Source organism: Podarcis raffonei, chromosome 4, assembly GCF_027172205.1.
Source record: "Podarcis raffonei isolate rPodRaf1 chromosome 4, rPodRaf1.pri, whole genome shotgun sequence".
NCBI classification, from domain to species: Eukaryota; Metazoa; Chordata; class Lepidosauria; order Squamata; family Lacertidae; genus Podarcis; species Podarcis raffonei.
The window spans coordinates 40,127,455-40,147,681 of NC_070605.1; the positions used below are offsets into that span (position 1 = coordinate 40,127,455).

At 40.0% G+C, this 20,227-nt stretch overlaps 1 long non-coding RNA gene across 2 annotated transcripts in view; it reads right to left on the reverse strand.

The window, feature by feature from the left end:
* The window catches only part of LOC128412862 (uncharacterized), a 119,693-nt gene that overhangs the window by 52,922 nt on the left and 46,544 nt on the right, over positions 1-20,227 (reverse strand). Inside the window, exon 3 of one of the 2 annotated variants that reach the window (XR_008330172.1) lies at positions 11,582-11,864. The exons of the other annotated variant lie outside the window; for it this stretch is intronic. This is a non-coding gene — a long non-coding RNA (uncharacterized LOC128412862). Of the gene's footprint in view, positions 1-11,581; positions 11,865-20,227 lie in introns of those variants that run through there. 2 annotated transcript variants of the gene reach the window in all.

Here is a 20,227-nt window from a genome sequence, read left to right on the forward strand (position 1 = left end):
TCCATTGTCTAGTTTTATAAAATATGCCCCCACCTCTGTGATTCATTATTTTGCACTGCATCTCCAGAGTTCTCTCTCTCTTTCCTGTCACTGAAGATTTAATCTTTTTTTGGACTTCAGTGATGCATTTTATATGGTGCCACATAGGAAATTAGTATTCAGACTAGGAAGAGAGGGTGTCAGGCTATTTAACAGGTAATGGATAATGAACAAGTTGAAGAGGAAAAGTCTTCTGACAGTAACTGCTAGATCCTTCTGCAAATTGCCTCCATGGAGGCAGTTCACAAAGGGACCCAGAAGGCTTTCTGCCTCCCACACACCAGTTTATCCCTGGTATCCTTTGAATCTCTTAATTAGAACCTGTCCTTTTATTTATTTTTTTATTCTTAGCTCAAACTAATCATACAACAAACCAATCCTGGATCTGTATTGCCATCTGCTTATCATTTTGTGTTCTTCATTATTGTTACTAAATTCTGGAACTATTCACCTTAAAGAGTTCCAAATATTCCCTCCAATTGTCACAGTTATCTCTTCAGCACTGATAAGCTATCAGAATTACAGTTTTTAAAGTGCTTATTGCGTCACAGTTTGAAAATCAAAGGCTGCTTCTGGACTGACATTATTTTGAAGTTATGATTGCGTCATACATATGAGCAAATTTCGTTTGCACAATTAAGCTTGATTTGGCTCTTCTGTGCAACAACAAACAAAAAACCTGTGTGGTGAGGAAAGATATTGGAAAGTGTTGTGGTAATAGTGATTAAAAAAAAATATATCATAGCCAATGAGGATTCAGCTGTCTTGCATAAATGTCATTAGGAAGCAAAACTAGGCTTGTCTTGTGTAAGGGATTAGGATTCTTAAATTACTGGAAAGGGTGGAAATATCAGTCCTTGACTCCTTTTGTTTGCCAGCAGTTTGTTGGGAAACTCCTAAGTTGGGGAGAAGACTAGCATTCTTCTGCATCACTTACAAGCTTTGGAAGCTGCCTTATACCACATCAGACTATTTGTCCATCAAGCTCTGTATTATCTTCTTTGACTGCCAGCGGCTCATCTCAGCCAGAAGTGTGAAAACTGCATCTCTTTCCCCTACAAGACCTTCTGAAGGTGTTCTGCAAGAAGGTCAAAACAGAACATGAAGTGTCTCGGCAGATGTGTGTTCATTGCATAAATACCTACATGGGATGCTGCTCTGTCACTTCTTCTTCCTGGTAATGTAGATTGTAATCTCCTTGTGGGTCTGCCTTTTCCTTCTGTTAATCTGCTAAATGCTATGTACATCAATAGTTTTTTATGCACTATAGATAAGTAATATTAACAAGAATCCCACTTCAATGAAATGGTAAAGAGTGTTTCTCCTTACATTCTCTTTTGGAGCCAGACGAGCTATCCTTTTAGCCACCTGCTTGCTTACTAGTCACCTAAGAAAGAGATAATACTCTGGGCAAGTGCTCGTGAATGGTGTTAACAAATCTTATGATTTATTAACACCACCAAAATTCAAAAGCAACTCAGACTCTAAGTCTTTTTTTCAAATATTAGAACTGCACTTGGAGATTTGCTTCAGATTTCTTCATTTTTTACATGGCATCCAGTTTGTAATATAATATTGTGGACATGACAAAATTAAAGCGGCATGCCATTTAACAAGAGTAAATGGATCCTCAAGAACAGTGCTTTTTTACTAGTGAAATAGGTGCCAATACTCACCATGAAGTTGTTACAGTCAGTGCCACACTTTTTAACAACAGAAAGACATGCCATTACTCCGTGCCTTTGAGTACACCCTGGAAAAAAGCACTGCTGAACGTACACCACAACATTTTCCATGACAAAAATATGTAACAATTCAGAAATATAACTCATATATAAATTTCATTCTTTAACAGCAGAGGAGGCGCCTCTCTGATATGTAGTAGAGAAAGTTTCAAAGAGTAGGTGCTGCCACACTGAAGGTCTGATCCTGAAATCATGTAGAATGAGCCTCCTAATAGGATGGGACCTGCAGGAGGCCCTCTCCTACAGAATGTACAGGTCTGTTGTGAATGTAGCCGATGAGACTTTTTTTTAAGCTGTCCTGGTTCCAACCTGTATATACCAAAATGAGCATCTTGAACTTAACTGGGCAGTTAATTGGTAGCCAGTGCAATTCTTGCAGCAGCAACATAATGTGAAGGCAAAATTCCACCCAGTCAGGATGAACTTCAGTTAAATGTCTGGTGCTTTTTTCTGCAACTATTGACTTTCTGGATTGAGAATGAGATAGATGCTTTGACTCAAACATTCACCTGAAAACCTTGTACGGTACTTTACATATGGCAGATTAAAAAAAGGAACATTTTTTTGGAAAGGAAAATTATGTATTGACTGAAATGACTTTCAGATAGTTAAATATAATGGTTCCAGTAGGTGCTGCTTGAATATGGAAAAGTATGCAATTGTTCCAGAAGGCTTTGGCTTTTTGTTTTTGAAAGCGCAAGAGTACATTGTTATCATTAACTCAAATGGGTACTTTAGGAAGCAGCTGTTATAAGATTAAACAGTTGCACAAAAATCTTCCTAAGGTTTCTCTGCTATTTCAGTTTGTTTCCAGGTAGTATTATTTTATGAGTTTGCTTCACTTGATGGCTCCTGAAGTTTCTGCCTTATAAAAACAGACTACTGCATGAACTTAAATTGAAAATTAGGGGGAGGGCCCCATCGGATAGCCTAATATCATTCTGCGCTTATCAAACATGCAAGATAATCCTAGTCATGTCTTCTCAAAAGTTATTCCTGGTCATTTTGACTAATGTGGCTTTCTTCTTGACAAGTCTGCATATGGTGATTGTTTTTGAACCATCCTTTTGAAAGTACGCAGTCCAAATCCAGTTTGCTTCATTACTTGCTCTTGGTGCTGATGTCATCAAAGCTCTGTAGGCCCTCTGGAGATGATAACTTGTCTGTGTGGTGATCTAAGGCCACTCCTTCCACCCACCCTGTACATCTGTCTATAAGGTATCTGTCTAAGCGAGCAAGTGGTGGATGGCCCTGTAGTCCAAACCACTGAGCCTCTTGAGCTTGCCAATCAGAGGGTCGGCAGTTCGAATCTGCATGACAGGGTGTGCTCCCATTGCTCTGTCCCAGCTTCTGGTGGGAAGGTAAACAGCGTTTCCATGCGCTCTGGTACTCAGCACAGTGTTCTGTTGCACCAGAAGCAGTTTAGTCATGCTGATCACATAACCCAGAAAGCTGCCTGTGGACAAACGTCAGCTCCCTCGGCTTGGAAAGCAAGATGAGCGTCGCACCCCATAGTCACCTTTGACTGGATTTAACCGTCCTTTAGCTTTTTTAGCTTTTTACATCTCTATCTCTATTCCAAATGAACATGTGCACAGGAATTATGTGACTAGACCAATATCAAAAGGTCTGTTTCCATAAATGTGGGAGTGGGGTTGGAGTCAAATCGCAGAAGAAGAAGATGGTCCCTTTTAGGGTTTTGCAGCACCTTGCCTCATTTCCCTTGACTTCTTAAAGCTATTGCATAAAGCTATTATTATATATGCTTTCTATTTTTAAGACATTGCATAAAAGCATATTATTTTATGTGCTTCCAACTTAGCTTTGTCGGCAAAACAAAGCAATCTCTCAAAAGTGTTTGTAAAAACATATAAGGATGGCCCATTTACACTGATGTAAACACACTTCCCCCCCCCCCGCCTTCAAAAGGTGCTGGTGAATGTAGTGAGGTTTCCAATCTGCATGAATAGTTGCAAGTACAGAACCATCTCAAGGTGGTGGCAGCTACTCCAGATGTGATTAATGTTGGTCATAGGAGTGTAACGTGCAGGGCTTTTTTTCAGCTGGAACTCAGTTCCAGCATTTCTCAGGTAGGTGCCACTGCCATTATGAGAACAAGGGAGGCATTCATGGTGAGTTCCGGCACCTCTTTTTCTAGAAAAATAACACTGGTATTGTAACTTAAAACATGGATGATGCTGGCTTCTTTTCTGGTGGGACAGATTGTCAATTCAGAATCAGAATCTAACTGAGAAGTCAGTGTTCTAGCAAGTCCTTTGGTTTTATCAAACTAGAATGTGCTTGACCATCACCAAAGGTAGTTTTAGGTACAGAATAGGTTATATTTTCAGATACTGCAGTCTCAAACTGTTTTTACAATGATTTGTTTGCTATTTACGTTTTAATGTTTCATTGATTTTTAATCGCACAAACTTTTTTTTTTTACCATGGACGGAAATGCATGGTTGTTAAATCAAATTGCTTAGCTGTGAGTAAGTACCCTTGAACAGTGTCAGATGTCATTTGAAGTAAGCATATACCAAGATATTTGGAAGAACTGGATATAAATATAGATTCATGTTCTAGTTTCCCTTTTTACCAGTTGCTCAATCATTTGTCCTCTCTATGGGACAAACTGCTAATGGGAGGCTGGAGTATGGTTATATCAGGAATGTGGTGTACTATTGTTCAGCAAAAATAGGGTTGAGTAACTCATAGTGTTCTTGTTTCCTTTGGACCACATCAGCAAGGCCAAGAGGGGGACCTTGTATTCCGGGCAGCCCAAGACTTCCATACACACTGGCCAAGCCTGCACCCCAGGGAAGTCACTTCTGTGTTGCTAATGCAGCAGTTTGACTTCACCTCCAGAGGCACACTCCATTGTCTCTTAAGACAGCCAACAACAAATTTGCTGCTGTATTAATTAGCACTAGAGTCAGAAAATTGATTTGGGGTGCTGTGGAATACAAACTATATCTGTGGTTGCTCCTCCTGAGACAGAAAAATTCAGCTTTCAGATATATAGATTTATGAGTCCTCCTACAACTGAAGGACAGTGATAGGTGGAGTAGACATAGCCTAATAATAACTCCACATTGCAGGAAGAAATATCTGAGAAGGGAGTATAAATTCTTTCCATTCACAATACTGTAAATTGCTATAATGTCTTTCTTCCACCTCCTTACCCTTCTTTTACCCCAAAACTAAAAGAAAGAAAGAAAGAAAGAAAGAAAGAAAGAAAGAAAGAAAGAAAGAAAGAAAGGGTCTACAGCTTCTTGAGGAAGATATACCAGCTCCCTGGTCATTTAGGTAATTCTTGGGTTAATGTCACCAGTTGAGAATCAGGAATGTTGTGCTTGTGTTCCAAAGTGCATCAATTTGTGCTTACTTGACACTGAAGCCCATTGCCCTGTTTGATAGTCACTCATTTTGAAGAGAACCTCTTGCAGCTGTCATTTGCATTGAATTTTGCAACCTGGTACCTCAGGTTAAGTACTAAATTCGTTCCAGAGGTCCGTACTTAACCTGAAACTGTTCTTAACCTGAAGCACCACTTTAGCTAATGGGGCCTCCTGCTGCCACCGCACCGCTGGAGCACAATTTCTGTTCTCATCCTGAAGCAAAGTTCTTAACCTGAGGTACTATTTCTGGGTTAGCGGAGTCTGTAACCTGAAGCGTATGTAACCTGGAGTGTATGTAACCCGAGGTACCACTGTACTATCTTGGATAGTTGTGTGTCACCAGCAACTATAGCTGCCTCCCTGTTCATTTGAAAAATTACAGAAACTCAAAGCAAATTATTCTGTACAGCTTGATTCCATTCCTACTGAAATATTGGCAGTTTGAACTTATGCAGGAGATCTTCAATGAAATGCAAACAGTCTGGATTGATCATTTCCCAAATGTCCAGCAATCTTGTCCCAGTAGCTTTTATAGTTCTCTGTTTCCTCAAAAATACTGTTATAAAGCTGCATATAGGCATGGGCCATTCTAGGTTATAAATGTACTATAATTTCAGCCTCCAGATGAAAAGTGAGTAAAGATGATAGCTTGGCAGCCAAAAATCTCCCAAGCCCATTCTCCTTCAGAGCACTTTCTATTTGAAAATGTAATTTTGATTGTCTAGGCTTGTGTGAGCAAGTAATTGACATAACATTATGCAAAAGTATGCATGAAAAATTCTGCTTATGCATATATCTTTCTGTCTCTTTTAAAATATACTTATATGTAATTATCACTCATTTAAATTTGCTGTTCTTTAAGTAAGTGATCAGTGAAATAATCAACCATCCCTTCTGTTTGGATAGGCAGAAGAATCACTCCTGAAATTAAGACAGTCTGAATATATTCTACAGATACAAATTGATACAATTGAATACAAGTTGATGCTTTTTATCTTTTTAATAGTGTGGTCAAATGTATAGTGTGCTCAAATGTTTACAGTGACTTTGTTACCTGGTTGCCAATGTTCAGCCACAAATCCCCTTAGGGATAAAAGGTAAAGGTAAAGATACCCCTGACCATTAGGTCCAGTCGCGGACGACTCTGGGGTTGCAGCACTCATCTCACTCTATAGGCCAAGGGAACCAGCATTTGTCCGCAGACATGTTGCTAGCATAACTAAGCTGCTTCTAGCAAACCAGAGCAGCACACGGAAATCCCGTTTACCTTCCCGCCAGAGTGGTACCTATTTATCTACTTGCAATTTGACGTGCTTTTGAACTGCTAGGTAGGCAGGAGCTGGGACAACGGGAGCTCACTCTGTCATGGGGATTTGAACCGCTAACCTTCTGTTTGGCAAGCCCTAGGCTCTGTGGTTTAGACCACAGTGCCATAGCTGACATCTAAAATGCTTCTTTTATATATTTTATTTTAGTTCATTCATATCACACCTTTCTATACAAAGTTGCCCAAAGTAGAGTCCAGCGTCCACTTGTATGAGATGCTGTGCTCATACTATGGGGGCAACACTCTTCCACGTACAATCCTCACACTCAGCTATTCCAACCAACCATATTCGTAACACAGTTAATGTGGCCAGAGTACCAATGAGTGAATTGTAAACAAAAACAACCGTTGTTTGCTCAGACATTGCTTTGCGCCCAAGTTAGAGTGCACAAGACAGCAAAGGATGGAATAAATGGTGTTCCATCTTCAATATATTTGAGATCTAGATCCTAATTATTCATCCCAAGCTCATCTGTATTCACACAGCATATATCACCATAAAGTACATTAACGCAGACTGATTTATCAGGAATATGTTTGCACATACCTTTATAGATCTTTCTATCTGGGCTCTTGCAAATATTGCTCCTTCTTTTAATCATACTCTCCGGGATTATTAATATCTATAACTTAGTGCTAGGCAATCATCATTTTGTTGCAAGCACATTTATTTTCATTCCATTATCAGATATTATGATCTTTGAAATGGCATTTTCCATCACATTGTAAATGAATAGAAAACAAAAAAGGAACTATAGTTGCTGCATATTCCACTGTAGTATCACAGCGATTGTCAATTACACAGTATCTTTTTGGACAAGATGGCTGCTCCCATGCTCTTCATCAGGCTCTGTGATAAAAGCTTATTTCTTGTAGATGATTTGCCAAGGTTGGTTGGGTAAAACCCTATCCATACATTCAGCTAAGTGGATAATGCTGGTGCACAGTGGGGAATATTATTTCATTGGCCCCTTATCCCAGTTTCACCTTATCACCATATAGTTATGTATCTAAAGGCAATATATGTGTATTAATTCCAATAAGGTTACACCGGCAATGATCTCTTATGCCCCAAAGGATTATTCCAGATGAGGACCATTTAGCGGCACTCAAACATTGCTGTTTTGCTTTAAGCTACAAGTGTAACAGCAGCTCTGCCTCAAGACCCCTAGACTGTAGCCCCTAGACTGTAGCTCAGTGGCTTTCCCCTTTCCACATCCTGAAACGTGTGTGTGTGGGGGGGGGATGGGTGTGTGGTTTTCATTGGAACTATGGTACGTAAGCATCAGGGCTAAATACACTCTTCTCCCTTGCTATGCTCCTGATCACTTCCCCACTACAGTTGGGATACAGGAGAGGAAAGGAAAGGATTTGATTTCAATTATTATGCATTTGTTAATTGAATTTATATAGCTGCCCAATCAGATAAGTTATCTGGCTCACAAAGCAAATGCAGTAATTAAAATGCATAGAGATGATTCCTAGAGAAGAGAGAGAGAGAGCGGCCATAGTGAAGGGAAGAGTTAGAGCAACCTCCTTTAACCTTGTGCCTTCCAGATGTTTTGGAATGCAGCTAACTATCACGGTCTACATGATAGAAGTTGTAGCCCAACAGTATCTGGATGGCACCAGGTTCAGGAAGCCTGGGCTAGAGCAATCTATACAGGCCATAACCTGCCCAACAACCTATTGAACAACTGTGTGATGAATTATCTACATTTGGGATATCGCCCAGCTTCTTCTTTTGGGCTATATCCATTGCTGTGGCTCTGTTCACATAACCTCCTTCTGTGTGTGCAATGGAACTTTCTCTCCAGTTCCGCATACACCCTTGAAATAAGCTCTGGGGAAATAGGGGACCCTCCAGAGCAAGTTGGGGGGTGGGAGGAAGGGAAATGGAAGACCTGTTGTATAAGTGGAGCTCTGCTTACATACTGTTGAATATAAGCCATTACATGTGGTTTTTTAAAAAAAAGTTAAGGTTTTCTGAGCTCTGTGGGAGGGGGGCAAAGGCTGAGCAAGGAAAACATGAAGGGAGAATGTTGTGTTCACAACACCATCCATCTAATTCACAATAAAAAGTGAGTGGACAAAGTGTCACTATTCCACAGTAATTGTCCAATTCCAAAGCAGCCAAAAGCAGAAGCAGGCAAAATCAGGAGATGGCTAAAGGCCATTTGAATTCAGGGTATGTGCATTGGAATGAATGCACTATGTCACCTAAAGATGCTCATCAATGTGCAGAAGGTGAGGCCAGAAATGATGTGCATGAACATGATTCTACCATCTCACTACACTTCATAACCTACTAAGTCAATGATTTTCTTTTAATTCCTCCCTTCATCATGAAATCTATGCCATCCCCTCACCAAACAAGGAACTGGTACATGCCAATGATGTCTGAAAGCATTTTCTACCAAATATAATAAAATTCCTGTTTGAGTAGCCTAGGGCAGCTGTGTCTCCACATTTTCCCAGACTGAGACTTCCCAGGGGCCGGCGAGTATTTGCTTTGTGTTGACTGGGGAATAGCATCTTCAAATGGCACATCTTCGGTGCATAGCAGTAAGTGTTTAGTGAAAAGCAATTAGCATGAGTTGATCTTGTATAACACGTACGTGGCTGTAAAGTTCCGCAAAACCAAATAATGCTTTCTCAGCTTATTCCTCTTTTCCTTAAATGGGGAACTGGACTCCTTGGTAGGAGTGTGTCCTGGTTATTCTGCCCTCTTTGTATTTCAAGGAAATTTTCTTCCATTCCACAGATAATAAAGCATGTCTAAAGGGGAGGTCTCTACTGGAAAGAGCCTTCATTAATCATGAATCATTCCAATTTGTCATTTGGCAAAAGAAGACTTTCTCATTTATCCTCTGAATGAAATTAGCTCTGGTCCAGGCTGCAGATAAGAATCTAAATTGCCTTGGCAACTCTCTGTAGCTGTGTATATATGCTCCTGAAAATGGCATATAGGGTTTATTAATGGCAAAGATTGGTTTCTTTGCAATATATATTTATTCCAAAACAAAAAAAAGTTTTTTGTCAGGAGTTATTTTACATCTAGTCTTCAGTAGGGCTATTTTTAAAATATATTTGTGTGTGTTTATCTGTGTAATATCAAATATATCCATTGGACTATACCAACACTAAAATTGCTTTCCAAATTGTGAGCAGCAATAGCACATCTTTGGGATTGTTTCATAAGTGGTACAGTAATGGAAACTTATTGGTATTAACCTTGAGCCTGAAGTAAGGGTGTCTAGCTAATGCTGAAGTGGCCGACACTACTTGTTCCTTGTGTTCCTATTTAATGAGATGAGCACTGCTGAAGGGATGACCTGTGCAATGAGAAACTAGGAAGCAGTGATGTGTTATACACATTTTACACTAGCAGTGGTATACATGAGGATGTAGAGGCACTGCTTAAGTGGTCTGTGCTTTTATTAGTACTTCAGCATAAGTATGAGCTTAAGCACTCCAGATCTTCCTCTACAATCACTCTCTCTTTCTCAAAGATTGGAAGGAGAGATTATAGAACCATAGAGTTGAAATTCTCCTAGTCTAACCTTCTGCTCAATGTAGAATCTGTGATGCTGGATGCAATTACAGCATCCCTGAGAGATGGCCACCTAGACATTAAATTGTTGATTTCAAAAGGCTAAGTTGCAAACTGCATCAACTTGGCATGACAGCTATGACAGAGAATTCCTAGACTGGGAATACTTGGTCACAGTAGTTCATGGGTTCTTTACTTTAAGACTGCAGTGCTGCAATGAGCTCTATGTAGGGTATTGCTGCATTTGGTCCAGAAAATGCAGTTAGTGCAGGGCCGTCTTTACTTGGGGGTGCAAGGGGTGCGGGGCACCCTGGCGCCGAATTCTATGGGGCACCAGGCGCCCACCGCTGAAGCCGCATAAGCTCTTAACTATCTACCTGTTACGAAATAATAGACAATTTTGATCAAGCTAGAAAAACAAAATACATTTATACCTAGGTATTAGGAAAATGTATACCTACTGTTTCACTAAAGGATTTTCGACTTTGTGCGCTCATTTACCAAAGAACGGCAGCGCTTGTCAGTCTCAATGGCAGCGCTTGTCATTCACAACAAGAGATATGGCGTAAGCGTGGTATCTGACATAAGCATAATAAAAGTTAATTTGGGGGCTAAACTAAATTTGGGGGCGCTGAGCGGATCTTTGCACCTCGGCGGCGCATATGCTAAAGACAGGGCTGAGTTAGTGCAGAATACTGTGGCACAATTACTGAAAGGAATGAAACCCCAGCAGCGTTAGAACACCTGTGCTTGGAGATCTACACAGGTTGCCAATTTGCTACCTCACCAAGTTCAAGGTGTTCCTAGTAGTATTTAAAGCCCTTGGCAGCTTGGGACAAGTTTAGTTGCAAGATTGCCCTTCCCTGTATCTCATTTGACTGTTTCGATCTGCTGAACTGGTACTATAATAAGTGCCACATTATACTCATTCTGATTTTGTAGGAAATTTTGAAACTCCCTGGCTACTGACATCCAGCAGACACCTGCACTGCACTCTTAATGCCGTCTACTAAAAACACTTTTGTTTGGCCAAGCTTATCAAGGCATGTAGGATGCTGACCTGAGTTTTAATCTGGTTTTCATCTTTTACTTCTTGCTGATATTAATTATTGTTTAAATTGTTGCTTTTAACTACTTTTACTGATTATTTTATTGTTTGATTCTCTTTGTAAAGTGGTTTGAGGTCCCATTAAAGCTAAGTGGTATACCAATCCTGCAAAATACAATCATAATAAGCATTGAACCTGAAACCAGAAAATAAGAATCAAGAGACAGAGAACGGGTTGAACTAGGGCCACATTTATTAACATTACTTTCTGCAGGAAGAAGTCAACAGTGCAGGCAGTATTGTACATCTAAATCAATGCCTTGGGATAGCCGGAAGAAACTGGAGAGGCACTATCAAAGGCTTAAATAGCCCCAAGGTCTCCCTTAGTGCTGGCATGCCCATCTGTACAATCACCATGCCAGCCCAGTGTCTTTCCCCACTAAATGGCCAGGAGAAGCAACAAAGCTTGTAATAACTGCACTGGGGGGATGCTATTAATGGGTTCTGAAGACAGGCCGAAGCAGAGCCGTTATTACACGCAGTATAAATTCAATAGTGTTACTGCCCTGGGATAAGGACATGTTTAGATCCATAATTAAGCATATTTTTAATCTTTAATCAAACTCATTAAACTTACTTTTTTTTAGTTTAGGATTTGTTACATTGCCTCCCCATAAACATTTAGGTTACACTTGTGGAGACACTTGACCTGAGTGGAGCTGTCTTCAGAGTAGACATGCACATAATTGTCCTGTTCATATACAAACGGGGTTTGATTTGCAAAGAAGGCATAATATGCATGTGAAGCTTCTCTTGCAAAGACATATTTTTAAACTTTCACAGCCTTTTAACACCAGCTAGACACCACGGGCAGCATATGTAATAACCAAATGAATATAATGTTCATTTCTTTAAAAGAATCCCATAGAACAAGTAGCAATATTCATTAATATCGGGTCTCACCTTTGATGTTGTTCTGCTTATGAAAAAGATGATTGTATCTGCCAGCAATAAGGAGGGGGAGAGGATTATGCTTTGAAAATTCATATTAAGATTTTGCTGATTCTTTCCAAGTTAATCAGATTTGTGCAATGAAGAGTAGTGTGGATTTACTAGGCATTGTTATAAATTGCATTTGACAAGGATGCTGGATATTAAAATGTCACTTGCCTGCTTCTAGGTCATCAAAGTATTTTTACAAGTGCAACATTAATATGGGGGATAGAACATAAAGCCATTTTAATGTCTCTAATGTAATCACTGCAGCCACTTTATGACAAATCTATCTAGTTTATTTCCGCTGCGGATGTTCCACATGAATTTCCAACAATGCAATGGCAGAACACCATAAAAATGTAATTGCAGCAGCCTGCTATCCTTGGCGTACTTTCCTATGAGTTAGCCCTATTGATTTCTGTGTGGCTTACTCAAGAGTAAATAAGTATAGCCATATAATACCAAAGCTTGAAGGAAGAACTTACATGCATTTAAAACAAATATATAATAATAATAATAATAATAATAATAATAATAAGCATTGCAAAAAAACCCAACCCTATCAATTTAGCTCTAATAATAATAATAATAATAATAATAATAATAATAATAATAATTTTAATTTATATCCCACCCTCCGCAGCCGAAGCCGGGCTCAGGGCGGCTAACAACAATCAAATAATCCAACATTCTAAAAACATTTCATTATAAAAATTAATTAAAATCAAATTGATGGCAACCGTTAAGCAAAATTCTGTGCAGATTGCCAGAGGAGGGAGTCAGGCTGCGCCCTGACCAAAGGCCTGGTGGAACAGCTCTGTCTTGCAGGCCCTGCGGAAAGATGTCAGGTCCCGCAGGGCCCTAGTCTCTTGTGACAGAGTGTTCCACCAGATTGGAGTTGCAGCCGAGAAAGCCCTGGCTCTAGTTGAGGCCAGTGTCAACTGGCTCTGTGGCCTGGGACCTTCAGGATGTTTTTATTTGCAGACCGTAAGTTCCTCTGTGGGACATACCAGGAGAGGCAGTCCCGTAGGTACGAGGGTCCTAGGCCGTATAGGGCTTTAAAGGTTAAAACCAGCACCTTAAACCTGATCCTGTACTCCACCGGGAGCCAGTGCAGCTGGTATAGTACCGGATGAATGTGATCTCGCAGCGAAGACCCCATAAGGAGTCTCGCCGCGGCATTCTGCACCTGCTGGAGTTTCTGGGTCAGTCTCAAGGGCAGCCCCACGCTAGACAGCAGACTAAAGAACATCTTGGGCAGATGAGTTTTACTGTCATGAGTTTCCTGGGAAACAGTCTTCCACAAATGGGGGAGCCACTAAGAATCTCTCTCTATAAATCAGTGAGATTAATATGCATATAATGGATTCAAAGGGGTATTTTCTAAGACATTTTTAGCTGTTAACATAGTCATATGTCAATGAATTGTTGACTTTTAAAAATAATTTTTAAGTAATTTATATTTGAATTATTTGTAATGCATTTGTGGTGGTGAATATTTAGACACAGAACATCTGATCTGGATATTTAAACTCATTAAAAATGTGGTTAAGTAATCTGAATCAAACTATTAATGATGTGACTTAATCCCAAGTGATTCAGCCTTCCCTTTGTAGAAGGATCATGATGACATCTAGATCGGCCTTTGGAAATCCATCTTGCGGCCACCTGGAGGAGAAGCCCTCACAATAGTAGCACCCACTATTTGAAAAGGCCTCTCCTCAGAAATAAGGCATGCACTCATGCTGTTCTGTTTCTGACCAATAATGTATGTTTGTGCATATATTTACTCAGAAACCCCCTGAGTCCATGTGCATACTCTACCTTCAAAGCTGAATGCTGGATCAACACCCTAAGGTGGCTTCAGTAACAGGACTCAGCCAGGCAAGGGAAAGGAAGTAGAGTTCCAAAAGTGTGACAGGCTAAACGTAGGAATAATAAAAGCAAAAGAGTAAGGTAATCATACAGGGAAGATGAGAATCAGGATGCAATCAGACGCCTTGTCAGATTGTAATGACAATCTGAAATATCTCAGATGATTAGAGGTGGTCAAACCATTTGTTACCAACAGCATTCATTGCCAATTTTGGCAGCTTTCCATTGAATAATTATTACAAATGCAAGTGCCCATTATTTGATAAGCACTATAGATGGCTGAATAATTAAATAAATTAGCAAGAATCTTCCTGACAGTTGCTCAGGAATATGTTTGAATGTCCTCCTTCTGCCAGCTTTAGAAAATCATTGTGGGGGATATCAACTATTTCCTGTCTGCATCTATTGTGATTCAAGATCATTTCATGCACAACATTTGCATCCTGACTGAAAGAACGAAGACGCCAAAACATGAAAAGCAGACTTTAAAAGTGCACAAGAACTTTCATTAGAGCCCAATGTCTTGAGTCAGGAGACTCTTCATTAGAGGTAACCAGAAAACAATACAGAATATCTAATGAAAAATACACTCCTATCCTGAAAATGCTAAAATGTCATTAAAAACAGCATCAAAACAGTCATTTATAATGTTCTGCACCACCTCCATTGAAGACACCAGGTGTAAATATGTGTGCAATAAACCATGTTTCTTAAAGTCACTAGTTTTCATTGTGCCTCGATTTTCCCCAACAGAAACAGAACCTAACTCAAACTGTATGTCACAACATGTTAGTAGGTCAGCTGCAGTGTGTAGATGTGCTGTATGAACGCTCTTATAAGGGGTTAAGTTTAACCTCCGGTTTGCTAGTAAAACTGAATTACTGTGTCATGAAATGATGCATGTCTACAAAGTTTGTCACCAACATGAAAAGTTTGGAAAGCTCTGACCCAGCTGTTTAGGGATGTATGGCCAACACTAGCACTTTGAATTGTGCTTAGAAATGAATCAGCACCCAATGCAGTTTGTTCAAAAGGGTGGGCAAGGTGAGCCCTATATCCCACCCCCCAAAAAGCTTGCAGTTTGGTTCACTGTTGCCTGGATTTTACTTTGTAGTTGAATATTCAGGGAACCTTCAGGACTGGAGCTTCTTGAAGGGGAAGAACCCTCCCATGCCCAGGCTTCCCTTAGCAGTTATATTTCTTGAGTCATTATCTCCAATAATAGAGTATGTGTAAGAATGCAGCCCCATTTGCTCCCTATTTCAAGGCATTAGTGAAGAAAGAGTGAAGATATGACTCTGAGACTTAATCTGTTCTACTCTCCAGCTCTTCCCCATCTAATCTGTTGCACTGCTTATTTTCATTCCATCAAGATGAAGGGACTCAGTGCAATGTTTTAAACATTTCTCATTTAGCATTCCATGAAAGTCCTTCCACTGGTGTTGCAGGAGAATGCCTGAGGTCAGATGGAGCTGAATTAATTATATCTGCAAACAGTTTGTTTTAATACATTTATGCAGCACATGTGCCTTGTGCTGAGCTCGCATGAACTTTCCAAAGAGGGTTTTTTTGTATTCAAATCAGGTGAACGTCAGCCTATATACATTCTCGAGTACAACAGTAATTACCATGCTCTGAGGACATGTTGAAATGGCATTATCATTTGTCAGCAGGATACCACCAGCTGCTGTCATAGACAATTTACACTTAGCATCATCGTTACATAGAGTGCTTACTAGTTTCTTAATGATGTGTAACAAACAATGATTTAATAGACTTTGGGATACAGAATATTGTCATGATGGAATGTCACAGTCCTCTTTATCAGTCACTAAAAGTGGCTGAAATATGTTTAGATCAAAAGAAAAGAAAGCTTGGATTTTAAAACATCTCACCATACATTTCAAGCCTATTCTTATTCTTATTAAAATTTGTATACCACCCTTCATCCAAAGATAAGGAGGAAGAGAGGGCAGGTCTCTTGTATATATAGGTCTCTTGTTAGAATGAAGGATAAAAAAAAAGTTTATGGAATGCCATAACTTTTTTATTGTCTCCTATTTCAAGAGGCCAAATTAGCATATCTTAAAAGAGGACTCAACTCTGCTCAGGGAATAATTTAAGACTCTCCAAAGAAATAAACACATTTACATCTCCCTAATGATTACATATTACTTCTTTTGCAGAGTAGCTTGTTCAACAGTATTTTTATTGGGGCATGTCAGTGTGTTATTGTCAAGGCCCAAATTCCAGCTACCTGGGGATGTGTCTTGCAACACAGTAATCCAGACATTCTAAAAACCAGGGCAATGTGAGGGTTGGCTTTAAGGGTGAAGCCCATTTTATTAAAACCCAATCTGTGCATAATGACTGTGGGAAAGGAAACCTGTGCTGCTGTCCAGCCTTTTAAAAAATGGGTTAGATGTGTGCTCCAGCCGTGTGCATAATTTGGAATCTAGGAAACTGCATCAGACCATTGGATCACCTGGCTCAGTATTGTCTGCTCACTGGCTAGCAACAACTTTCCAAGGTTTTGGGTTTGTAGTCTTTTCCAGTTTTAACTGAAGATGTCAGGGATTGAATCGGGGAAACTGTGCATGAACAGGATTCTCCCTGCCACCAAACTAGAAAATATAAAAAGTAAAGAACTCAAAGGATTGACAAAGTACACAGAGAGCACAAAAGTCTGTCTACAGACAGAGAACTGCATCATTCTTCACTGCCTTTCTGTAAGGCTGCTCTCCCTCGTCTGATGACTTTTGGACTACCATTCCCATCAGCCCTGAGCATCTTAGCTAATGGTCATGGAAGCTGTAGTCCAAAATGTCTGGAGACCACCAGGTTGGGGTAGGCTTATGTAATAAATGTGGAGTGAGATCCACTCCATGCAAAGGACTTTGGCCCCCCAGAAGTTGCTGAACTGAAACTCCCATCATCCCTGATCACTGGCCATGTTTGCTAGGGCTGGTGGGAGTTGTTTGACAACCTCTGAAGAGCCAGTTTCTCTACACTTTCTTTTTCTTTTCTCCTCCTGTGATGAGGCTGCATTTTAATATTTTAATGTTTCAATATTTTAATGTTGTATTTTAATCTTGTTTTTAAGTTGTATTAATTCAACTTATTTTTATTATTGCTTGTTAGCCGCCCTGAGCCTGGCCTTGGCTGGGGAGGGTGGGGTATAAATAAAAATTATTATTATTATTATTATTATTATTATTATTATTATTACACTTGCCTTAAAGGAAAACCGCTTAGAGATGTTCTGTGGAGTTTCGTTGTTCTGCCTGGAAACAGTTCTATACCAAATCCTAAAGCATCACCCATCATGTTCTACATATATTTCCACTGGACTGTGCTCATGATTCAGTCAAGACTGATTTTTTTAATTAAATTTTGTCATTGTTTGCCATCTGCTATTGCATTTGTCACAAAAGAATTTCCACTTGGATGTGCTCCAAATGCACAGTTTCCCCACACTTTAAGATTGGAATAGTTTGATCTCTCAATATGTTTTAGGACACATAAAGATGTTGGCTTTCTCCAGCAGTTGCACAGCTTTTGCGTGTCTGGCAAGCCAGTATGACAGTCCGTATGTTGATCACTTCAAGTCCAAAGGGCCTATCAATATCAGCATTGAAGAAGGGAGGGGCAGGAACTATGTAATAAAGAGCAGCGGTGCAGGTAGCTGATCCAGAGAAAAGGAGAATATGGAATGTGGCTTTTTGATTGATATGCCTCCATGTTGTACTAAATTTTAAACAGTGGGGGGGAAACTGTGCCAGGATACCACCCAAAATTTCATCACGTGACATCACAACACAAACTCGCATGATTTTCCAAATTAACGGGATGGGAAATGGATTTTTCCCCGGGAACGATTAACAAAACAATTGGTGCTAAATTTCCACTAGATTTCCAAAAGTGGCTTTTACGTCGTGTGAAAGTAAACATAAAACAAAGAAATCATCAGAGATGTCAGGAAAACAGAATAAAGTGCTGTCTGAATGCAGTTTTAGTGACTAACCCATGATATGGTAGAAAGTAACATGATGTACAGGTAAGTGTATCATCAGAAATGAATGTTTTTGAAAGCCAATTATATTTTGCTCTCACTGGACCGGAAAGTGTTTCAGCAGCTCCAAGAGATCCTGAAAAGTAACTATTTTTAATAACTCGAAACCATGTCTTGTTTCCTTAAAGTGTAGAGTGGGTAGGAAACTTAGGCAAAGGCAGTTCCTGCCCCCTAAAAAACCTCCAGAGATCCTGCCTTACTGTGCCAAAGAAAAGAGCTTTTGGTTAAGCTTAGGGCAATTTCAGTTGCTAAATTAAAATATATTGCTGCAGGGTCAATTTTGACTTACAAATTACAAGATGCGTCACACAAGAAATTCTGGTTGAACCCCCAGCCAGAGTTATTTGAATACTGTAGTTAGTTTCTCACTCTGGATTCTAGCACCTTCTAAATGTATCGTATTCAAAGGTATGATAACATAAACCAGCAGCCCTAGAGGCTTTTGCAAACATCATTATCACTGCTGACTTGTGTTGGTGGATAAAACATTTCTCCCCCTTTGATAACTTATCCTTCATGCTGCTTTGTGGAACTGAATTGGAAGTCAATGGATGTGTTGACACTTGTTTTCCTGACTTTTCAGGAAACAACAAAAGGAGCCCCAGGAAAGCCATCATTTTGCTCTGAAGTGCATTTAGAGAGAGAGGCAACAGGAGAGCCTTCATAGAAGAACACATTTGATCTGTATCACAAACATGATTGAATGAAAAAGGCTGTACTTTGTATACTGTTGAAAGAGAGCTCCCCGTGGTATGTTCCATTCCCTGACGTGCACATCAAATTGAATTAGCACATAGTGATCTGGCAAAAAATGTTGCCTGAATCAATCATTTTGGGATGGTTATAGGAAAACTGCTGTGCATTCAGTCTAGCCACCAAATAAAAATCAATGAGATCTCACTGACTTTCTACAGGAGATACCATCTGAATAGCTCAGGTTCTGACCTGTGTTTAGCAGCAATGAGAAACCGGCACTTACAAGACAATGACAGCTATTTTTAGCTTGGACGAGGCACATGCATAACTACTTTAACTGCATGTAGACCTTTTGCAAGAAGCAAGTGGTGCTAGAGTATATAGTTGTGGATAAGTTGTGAAAAAGGCAAATATAGAGCTTTTCTCCAGGATGTAGATTTCAGGAGATGAGCACCTGTTTTTTGGAGGGTGGGGTTCACAGATGTGAACTGTAAGGTAAAGGTAAATGACCCCTGACATTTAAGTCCAGGCACACATGACTCTGGGATTGCGGCGCTCATCTCGCTTTACAGGCCGAGGGAGCCGGTGTTTGTCCGCAGACAGTTTTTCCGGGTCATGTGGCCAGCATGACTAAGTCGCTTCTTGGGCAACGGAACACCGAAACCAGAGAAGCAGACAGAAACACCATTTACCTTCCCACTGGAGTGGTACCTATTTATCTACTTGCACTTTTTGGCGTGCTTTCGAACTGCTAGGTTGGCAGGAGCTGGGACAGAGCAACAGGAGCTCACCCCGTTGCGGGGATTCGAACTGCTGACCTTCTGATCGGCAAGTCCAAGAGGCTCAGTGGTTTAGACCACAGCGCCACCAGGTGTGAACTGTACAGAATGATTTTGGGGGGAGCGTACATTTTACCTCATACCTCTGGTTCTACAGATGCTAACCACCCCCTTTTGAACAAAAGCTGGGATACCTGTGTAGTGCAGCAGGAAATAATTTTATTCATACACTTATTCCTTTAAAGGCATGCTTGCAATCTGCACAGCTAAAGTTAATGTCTACTTTGGTCTTTAAACTCAAATGATAGTGAAATTGTTGTTACTTCCATTTAGCCCAACTTCCAATGCTTTATAAATGAAAAGTTTCCAAACTTATTTCTAGCAAAACATAACAGTCCCCACAACACCACCTCTGGCATGACTCTTATGAAAAATTAAGATGTCCAGAATGTTGTCAGTTTTTGCCAAACACACAGTTTTGTGGTAAAATAGCCATTTTTCACTGCTGACCTACTCTAGTCGGATCCATCTCTGCCATTAATGAATTATTGTGACTTCTGGAAGAAATCATCTATGACTGATGTGGATCTGATTCCTCCTTGGCCTAATATAGCTTTATAAATGAGAAAAGTGGATAGAAATGATACAATTACTTTCTCACATGCATCTGCAAGAGAGACTTTAATTTCCTTTACC